The sequence below is a fragment of the Cyprinodon variegatus genome, unplaced genomic scaffold (genome assembly GCF_000732505.1).
Source record: "Cyprinodon variegatus isolate N-32 unplaced genomic scaffold, C_variegatus-1.0 Scaffold494, whole genome shotgun sequence".
Classification (NCBI taxonomy): Eukaryota; Metazoa; Chordata; class Actinopteri; order Cyprinodontiformes; family Cyprinodontidae; genus Cyprinodon; species Cyprinodon variegatus.
Genome location: NW_015150947.1, coordinates 159,330 through 168,099, shown reverse-complemented (window position 1 = coordinate 168,099; position 8,770 = coordinate 159,330).

Genomic DNA, 8,770 nt, shown 5'->3' with positions numbered 1-8,770 from the left:
CCCATTACCATCTGCCTTTTTGCTCTAGCATAAGCATTGCATATTTTATACTATTGTACATTTTATATTCTATTGTGAAATGAATGAATTGTGAATGTATAAATTTTAATATTAGGAACTGATCTTATCTGTTGTGCTTCTGCGCTTTATCTGTTTCACTGTTGGCGAATGAGAAACGTCCTCTCCAGTCCTTGTATGTCTGGTGAATCTGGAGAATTGACATTAAAGCTGACTTTGACCTTTAAATGTTATAGGCCTACTGCATATTGAGAAAATTTAGATCGGTATTGCGCAACAATCGGGAGATGGGGACCCCCCCAAATATTGACAGGTATTTCGGACACTGCATACGATGTACCATTTTTTTTTACTAACAAGGAGCAGAAACACCAAAAAAATCAAGACAAAACTTAAATCATTTTGGCTAAAAAACACCCCTGAAAGAAAGATTTAAAAAGAAGTAATAGTAATCCTATTCACAAATACTAACCATCACCTTTAACACTCAGCTACTCTGCAGATATCTCCATCTGCTTGGTATATGTTCCTCGACATCGTTCTCTTTTTTTATTACTCTAACATCAAAGTGTGAAGCATTTATTGTTGTAAGTGGAGCTAATATAACCGCCTCAAATAAAACTGTTGCCTGATACTGAACAGTACATAAACAACAAGAAAAACGAGAGACATTAGCAGGAGTCTGAGAAAACCACCGCTGACTGAGACAGAGCAACAAGCTAAGCGGGTCTAAAGAGCCAATACACAGAGACAGTAATAATACCGTCTGCAATAAGGAGAAATATGTCTACAGGATCTAATTTTTTTAGGTAAACTCTGAGCTTTGCCAGGTTCTCCTTACAGCCAGGGTTGTAGGAGACACATGGTGGAAACAAACACACTGGGCTCCTCTATTTCTAAAAGAGTAATGCATGAATAAAATGCACTCATTGATGTCATACTTTGCCACACTCAACACCAAAACTAACATAACAGTAAATATTAAGTCATCTAATGCATGCATGATGTTAGCTTGATGCTAACAAGACCTGGTCTTAGTGACCAAGGCTTGCAGGAGCAACTTGAAAACACTTGCAGGGAAGTTCACAAAGATTTTTGCATGAGATAAAGCTCCTCAATAATTCAGACTTTTAAGTCAAATTTTAAAGTTATTGTTTGTTATTACTTTCAGAGGAATTATGAGTATTTGAATGACAGCTAAATCAAAAACTGTTAAGGATATCCCATTATTACGTTGTTTTTTTTTTAAATTCACATTATGAGGGAGCTTATTTTTCCTAAAGGTAAAACAACAGCAACCGATATAAAATAGGTGCAAAATTTCTTGGATCTAATGGACAGGACAGCCATATTTGAATCATTTAAAGGAAATAGCCATAAGTTTACCTCCTCCTGGCCAGTAGGGGGTGCACTCATGTTTGTCTGCTTCCGTTCCATCTTTTAACTGTATTGTTTGCCAGCCAGCTGTGTGTTGCTCCATATTCGTTGGTTACTGTAGCCTTGTTTCCTTCCAAATGTCATGCAAACTTTTAGAAAACACCAACCAACAATAAATTAATTACACATGTTTCTGGTGATGCACAGTGTAGGGCTGCCAACTGCCTGAGTGCGAAATAGCTTTTTTTAACTATTTGACTCAAATCTGCATTGAATTAGATGCATATTTGCAGCGTGCTTTATATTCATTATCGCTGACTTTTTCCCAATTTCTTTTTTTTCCCTTTCCTCCCTATATTTCTGCATCCTTTTTTGTTTTTCTGAGGACGAGGAGGAAGATGCACCGCCCCCAAAAGCAGCGTCATAATTTAAATGACTGTTTGTCCCCCATACTGCCTTGTTCTCTCCTTCTGTTTTCTCCGTGAGCAACACTTGGCTCGACCAATGGGATGAGGGTATTCCGGATCGTTACATATATGTTGTCAACTCATTGGTCAAAACGCAGGACAGGGACCGAGAACAAGTTTACCGTTAGTTTTGTATCTAACATGCCCTTGTTCTTCATTTTCCATTAGCTTTTTACTGACTTTTTTTTAACTCTCAAAGTAATATGGGACAAAGTGTGTTCCTTTTCCACTAAAGGCGGGACAGGTACTTCTATTTCTAAATACGGAACCATTCCGTTTTTCAAGGGACCGTTGGGAACCCTAGCACAGCATAATGCCGTCATACTTTTATGTTATGTTACTATAGGAGTAATAAAGTTAGCAAATGAGCGTAGACCACAGAAAAGTTATGAACCAAATTTTCAATGAAGAATGTTTCAGTTGAGCGAGTTGTAATAAATATATTATGTCAGCTATAATTAGCGATGCTATACACGCCAACTGGAAACATGAAGGGAGAAATGCGAATACAGTGGAATGCCAGCAGTAGAAATAGGTGATCACTTATTTGTGAGAATTCATTCACCCCATCAGAACTTATTAGACAAATGTGTTTCCATTTTCTCTTTACACATTTTACATGTTCTCTGCACACACAGAGGGCGTTTTTATAATTGCTGGGGATTTTAACCAGGCTAACTTGTCTCCCTGCTGCCCTCTGGGAAAAAGCTTTGCAGCATTTGAATAGTGATTAACAGCTTCTCCTACACTGCCGTCAGACAGCTGAACTGTTGAAAAAACTCTGAATCAAGTCACAGACCTTGCATCACACTGAAATACCAAACCAATATATTGCATATTTGCACCATATATATTTGCCTTAAAATGCTCTGAAATTCCATATCAATGCGTTTTTGCACCATGTTCTTTGACCACTGCTGCACTTTATGAGATGGAAATGTTCATTTTGCTGCTAAGCTGCCGCTCATCCACTGTCTGAAAGTTGTTCAAAAAGTTGTATGCACTCACTCTGTGTATAAAAAATGACAATGAATTTTGTCTAAGTTGGAGTTCTCTTAAGCTCTTTTTTTTTTGTGTGTGTGGAAAAAATCAAAAAACACCTTTAGTAAATCAGCCTTGTTCCAAGATTTAGTAAATAGATTTGATTTTTGCTGTTTCCATCAAACTCTTCTAATGCCATAATATAAAATTGCTCAATAAAAACATTTATGGAAACACATCTACTGAAGTGGTTGAAGCGTGCCTTTATTTAAACAGATAATTTGATAAATAATTTTCATTTACCGGTACACTTTATCATGTGCATTTTGAAGCTCTTAATAGAGCTTGAGTCAGTTTTTTGTTTTTTGTTTTATTTTACGGCACTAGTGGCTTGTTTTATGGACAGTAGGCTGACAGGAAAGGGGGTATGAGAGAGGGGGAGAGACATGCGGGAAAGGACCTGCATGTCCCTGGTCGGCAGCGTCAAAGACTACACCAGGTTGTGTGTGCTAACCACTGCACCACAAAAAGCACACCTGAGTCAGTTTTTGACTTTTTCAAAAACAGGAAATATGCCAAAGAGTATGCAGAAACACCTGTGGAATAGGTTTAGACGTTCAGAATATTTCTCTCATATGGCCGATAGTTTTCCTGTTAGAATCTCAGTTCTTTCAAAGTCTCTTGATGCATGTAGCTCCACTGATACTAGATGAAATGATAAAGTGAGTACCATTTGCCTGATTGAAACACTTTCATTAAAACTTTGCATCCATCACTGATCTTTGGTCTGCTCTAGCTCGCTAACTCTACTTCCTGTTTATTATGGTTACGGATGGAAGCACATCTGATTCACTTTTCTTTTTTTACATTTCAAAATTTGGTGAAAATGCGAATGACATTATGATGAAAACACGGCTAATGTAAGCTGCAGCTCTGTGGACTCTTTTAGTAAAACCTGACTAGTACATTTTAAAGAGAACCTAAATAGAAAAGCGATCTTCTCAAAAATTCTATACTCTTTTTTTGTGAAAAAAAAAAAAAATTAGGGGCATTAAAAACTGAAACTGTTTGGAGGTTTGTACATTTACGGCTTTGTTGTCGTTGGTTCCTTTTCCTAATTTAAAAATTATTATTTTTTACAGTAACCGTAAAACCATCCTTTTAAATACTTTCAAGCCCTTCCAATAGAAAAACTAATTTCTGGCGAGAATTAACTCAGTCTTTCAATCTTTTGAGGCCAACACCTTTTAATTTAAGGTGATATTCATTCGTTTATACCTCTAAGGTTCAAATAACAGCAGCCGAAACTCTGTTAAAAGGTTTTGCCAATCAGGGATCATATCCAGGAGGCAAAGATTTTGAACAATGATGCATGACTCAGTTCTCCTACTGCTGTCATCAAACCAAGATTTAAATTAAATCAGTCATTTTTTGGAAGGATTGGAAGAAGGGAAAAGACAGCTGGGTAGTTTAATGGAGGGATTCAGAATAGAGAAATGTCTCATCTTACATTTATAACTAGTGCAAAAACATCTCAGAGAACAAAAAGGAACAAAAACCTTCCAGAAGCTAATGAAAAGTTGGAATAATGATTCAATAGGAAACATATGCTTTGGATGAAAATCTTGATGATTGTCTCTACCTTTGGGATCTGATATTTACATTACTATGGAGCAACTAAGGCCTTATTAATGTGCAAGCCATTATATGGCAGCATTGTCTAAACGCCTTGAGCAAAAGGCTGCAGGTACTTGGCTGCTGCAGAACACAACTTTCAGTATTTCTGTCTGTTTAAAGATAGAAATAGTTAAAATGTTCCACTTCTTTCAGAAGGTGGTGCATTGCCTGGTAGAGAAACAACAGACTGATGGATGTTATCTAGCTTGCTGGAGACTATACTGTATGTACATCTCTAGAAAACGTAACACTTTGTATGCTAGTCATACACAGAGGTTGGTAGCAACTAATTATATTAATTTTTTAATAACTTTATTCTCAAAACTTCTTAGAGGGCTTTAATGGAAGTTACTATTTACTTTTACTTAAGTAAGCCATTTTATATGACTGTCTGAATGTCGAATGAATGAAAAAGTTGCTTCACCCGCTTTGGCTACTGATGGTGGTAAGAGGGCTGATGGCATCTGTGTGTGGCAGCCTGGCTTCTGTCAGTGCGCCACAGGGCAGCTGTAGCTGCAATGTAGACTGCAAAGTCACCTGACCAAATAAACTGAGCCTGGTTCTGTTGGAGGTCTCTTCCTGTTAAAATGGAGTTTTTCCTCTCCACTGTCGCTACAAGCATGCTTAGTGTGAGGGATTGCATTCGAGTCAATGAGTCGATGCAATCAACTGGTTTTCCTTATATATAAAACTTTGAATCAATTTGACTGGATGATCTGGTGAACTGTAAAGTGCCTTGAGATGACATGTGTTGTGAATTAGTGCTATAAAAAATAAACTGAACTGAATTGATTTTAATATTCCAAATATGACTTTGGAAACGTGTGTTAATATAGGATCCTGATTGAAAATAACTTATTTTATTTTCTGAACCTGATTTACTCAATTTTACTTTCTATCTGCAAAGCCTTCATATATATATATATATTTTATTTATTTTTTTCTGAAAGATGACCATGTCCTATTGTGATTTTTTAAATTTGGTTTTTGCTTAGTTCGTTAGTTAATAAAGCCTGTCATGTATATTTACAATAACAATGCAGGTAGGTTACTACGCATGTGTGCAGGAGGTAAACAAGGGAGTAGGCTAATGCAGCACAGTCAGGAGGAATAACACAGGAACAGTTGTTGTAGAATTTACTTGTTTTAGATCAGTTTATATATATAGTCATTATCAGCTGGTCTTTGACCATGGCAGACTGTCACTTTACTGCCAGGCAGTGCAGAAAGGCTCTATTTGGTAGGTGCAATCTGGCTTTATGATAATTCTGCGGTACTGCCAGCAGATTTGATAAAGTCTCAAAAACGGGTTCTTTAAATAAAATCAAGATGGACTTTTGATGTATAGAAGCTAATTTTCTCATAATTAAATAGATTTTGGTCTTTAATGATGTGATATTTAAAGCAGAGGAAGACTGGGTACCATGGTACCATGGACATGTTGGCCTAGTGGGTTGGAGCAGTGTGCTTATGCTCTGAGAAGGTTGCAAGTACTTGGTTCAATTCCCACACCCTCCACTCTGGGTTGCAAAACCCATAACCCTGATTGCTCCCCATGATTGCCACACAATGGCAGTCCACTGCTGATTTTCAATGTAGAGTATTAATCTCCCCATTGTGGAACAATAAAGGGATTTACATACATAGATACATGATATGGGAGATATTTCACAGTACACTTTGCAACAAAAAAAACATTACCTAAAGTCATTCCTGGTTGCAAAATATATTTTGTCTACTTTTTAGGTATGAACGACTTGTTTTAAAAATTTCTACAAACTTTGTCTGCATCAATGTGTGGCTAAAGAAAAAAAAAAAAAATGTGTTTCATTAACTGGCTGGATAAACCTATTTTTTTGTCCCTTTATCTGAGCCCTGGCGTCATTGCTCAGCTGCATGTTCCTTTATCCGTGCATGGTCTAAAATGTATGCGTTTATGGTCTAAAAACCATAAACACAGAAAATATTTAATAAACCCAAGAGATTTATTATATTTAATTAGAAAAAAGTTCACAATACCAGTTATTTAAAACACTTAAATAGACAATACAAAGAAAGGGAGATTAGGAGCCTTAATCACTGTTTGAGTCTCTTTGGGGGGTCATTGCCTAATTGTCCTACTGCTTTCATCTCTCTGCTTACAGTCTGCTTTCTGCGGTGGACAGACTTCTGTAAATATCTAATTAGATATGTTTTCTTTCAGGGTCTTGCTGATGAAACGCAAGATTGTATAAACGACTAACACATCCTTAAAAGCAAATTTAGGGTCAATAAATATGCAAACAAATTTAAACAAGATGTTGGGAGTTTCTTTTTCCTGCACCCTGTGTTTGCAGTAGGAGGGCTTGTGTTTCCATGACATACTGAATCATGCATTAGAGTGTGACAGGGGGGTGGGGGGTCCACCACATTGCTTTAGATCCAACAAATTTTGCTTATATATAAACGTGAAAAACACCAGAACTTTCGATTGCAGAAATTCCTCACAGGTGTGTCACAATCATTTTAGTCCCTTGATTCTGTTAATGCAAAATGTCTGTTTTCTTTCCTCCTGTAACTCCCAGAACTATTCTTTTGATACGTCTTTAAAATTTGGTCAGGCATAATTAAGGCTGCACTGCTTGTCTTGTGCTGCTTTCAAAGTTCAGTGATGTTAATACGATTTTAGGAGACCTCCCTCTTTGTTTTTACTGTAAATACTGTCACAAATCATATGGTTGACAGATTTTTCCATAAATCACTTTAAAGCTTGAGTCGGTTTAATATTTGTTTAAGAATTCATTTAAAAATCCAACACTTGTGGATCTGGGAAGATTCAGCCAACTGAGGAAGATAACATAAGAGACGTTTCCCATTAAAAACACATTGAGGAGCAGAGGAAGGAATGCTTGCCGAAGCGCCAGATCTTGAGTTGTTCCTTTCGTTCTGTATTTACTCTGTCTTTTTATTTTGTTTTTGTAATTCACTTTTTATACAGCAAGATAATGAAACATTATGAGAGACTCCAAAACTAACCAATAACATCAGGGGAACTGTCAGCGCCTATCTTCAGATGCACAGTTCCTGAAGACATTTACCAGGACTTCCAAATAATACATGCAGTTATGTCATAGATAAGGTATGAATTAACAACATGTGCTCCAATGATTCCTGCTTTCCAGGGCTTAACATCTGCATCAGAACAAAGCAGGTTCTGATGCAGATGATAGGGATGGATTGAAGGAGTGCCCTGAGCTGTTCCCTCTAAGGTCAGGAGATCCAGTGGTTCTGTGATTGTGTCCCCTTGACCCTGAAGAAAGGGTCATTTCAAGTCAGAGCTGTTTGCAGCACCTATCCTTATTTTAAGATTTACCCTTTCAGTTCCTCTGGTAACTGTTTCTACAAGTTTGAAGAGTCTGTTAGGTTAGACGAATATTTGAGGAGACTCTGACTCAAGGCTACATGATAACAATTATGGGGTAAGCTATATACATTTGTATGGCATTTGAAAGAGAAGCATCCAGACGTTGCTGGATCTTCTTTATAAACTCATCATCATCAACATTTAGTTTTTTTCCATGCACAAAAAAGATGGAAAGATGACCTTACTAAAGCAATGTTTGCATCAGTTTAAGAGATATGTGTATCTGAAGTTCAACATTCGACAGAAAGAAAGAGTATTCCCAAGTGGAAAACATTTCAGGCAGCTGATGACCTTCCCATCAGTGGACGTCCAAGCAGACTCACAGACTCAACCCAAGGTCATTGAGGGAAGATCAGAGAAATGACAAAGAAAACTCCAAGAGCTCTATCTGAGATATTACAGGCCTTAATCAGATAGTTTACTGTTAAAGCTCATGAGAATAAAATGAACTCATCAGTGAAGAGGAGTGTCTTACTGAGAGGCTTTAATATACTTCACCTCTTTAAAAAGTTCATGATAGGATGGCTTAGATTTGTAAATTGGCATCTATATAACACAGAAAAGAATAAGCAACGTCTTTGGGACAGGTAGCAACTAAGCAGAAGTGGTGGACCATAATGCAATACACACAGCACTTCATCACAATTACCTCATGCCAACTGTAAATACTGTAGGGGAGGACTGATGATTGGGGCTTGTTTGCAGTAAGACAACAAGTGCAGAACAAGAGCATCTTGAGTTGTTATGTGAACCGTGAATCCTGTTGATGAATGACAGGCTGGATGCAGGCTTTGAACAGATTAGATGATGGCTAACAAGATTGAACCAGGCTTTGAACTGACTAAAT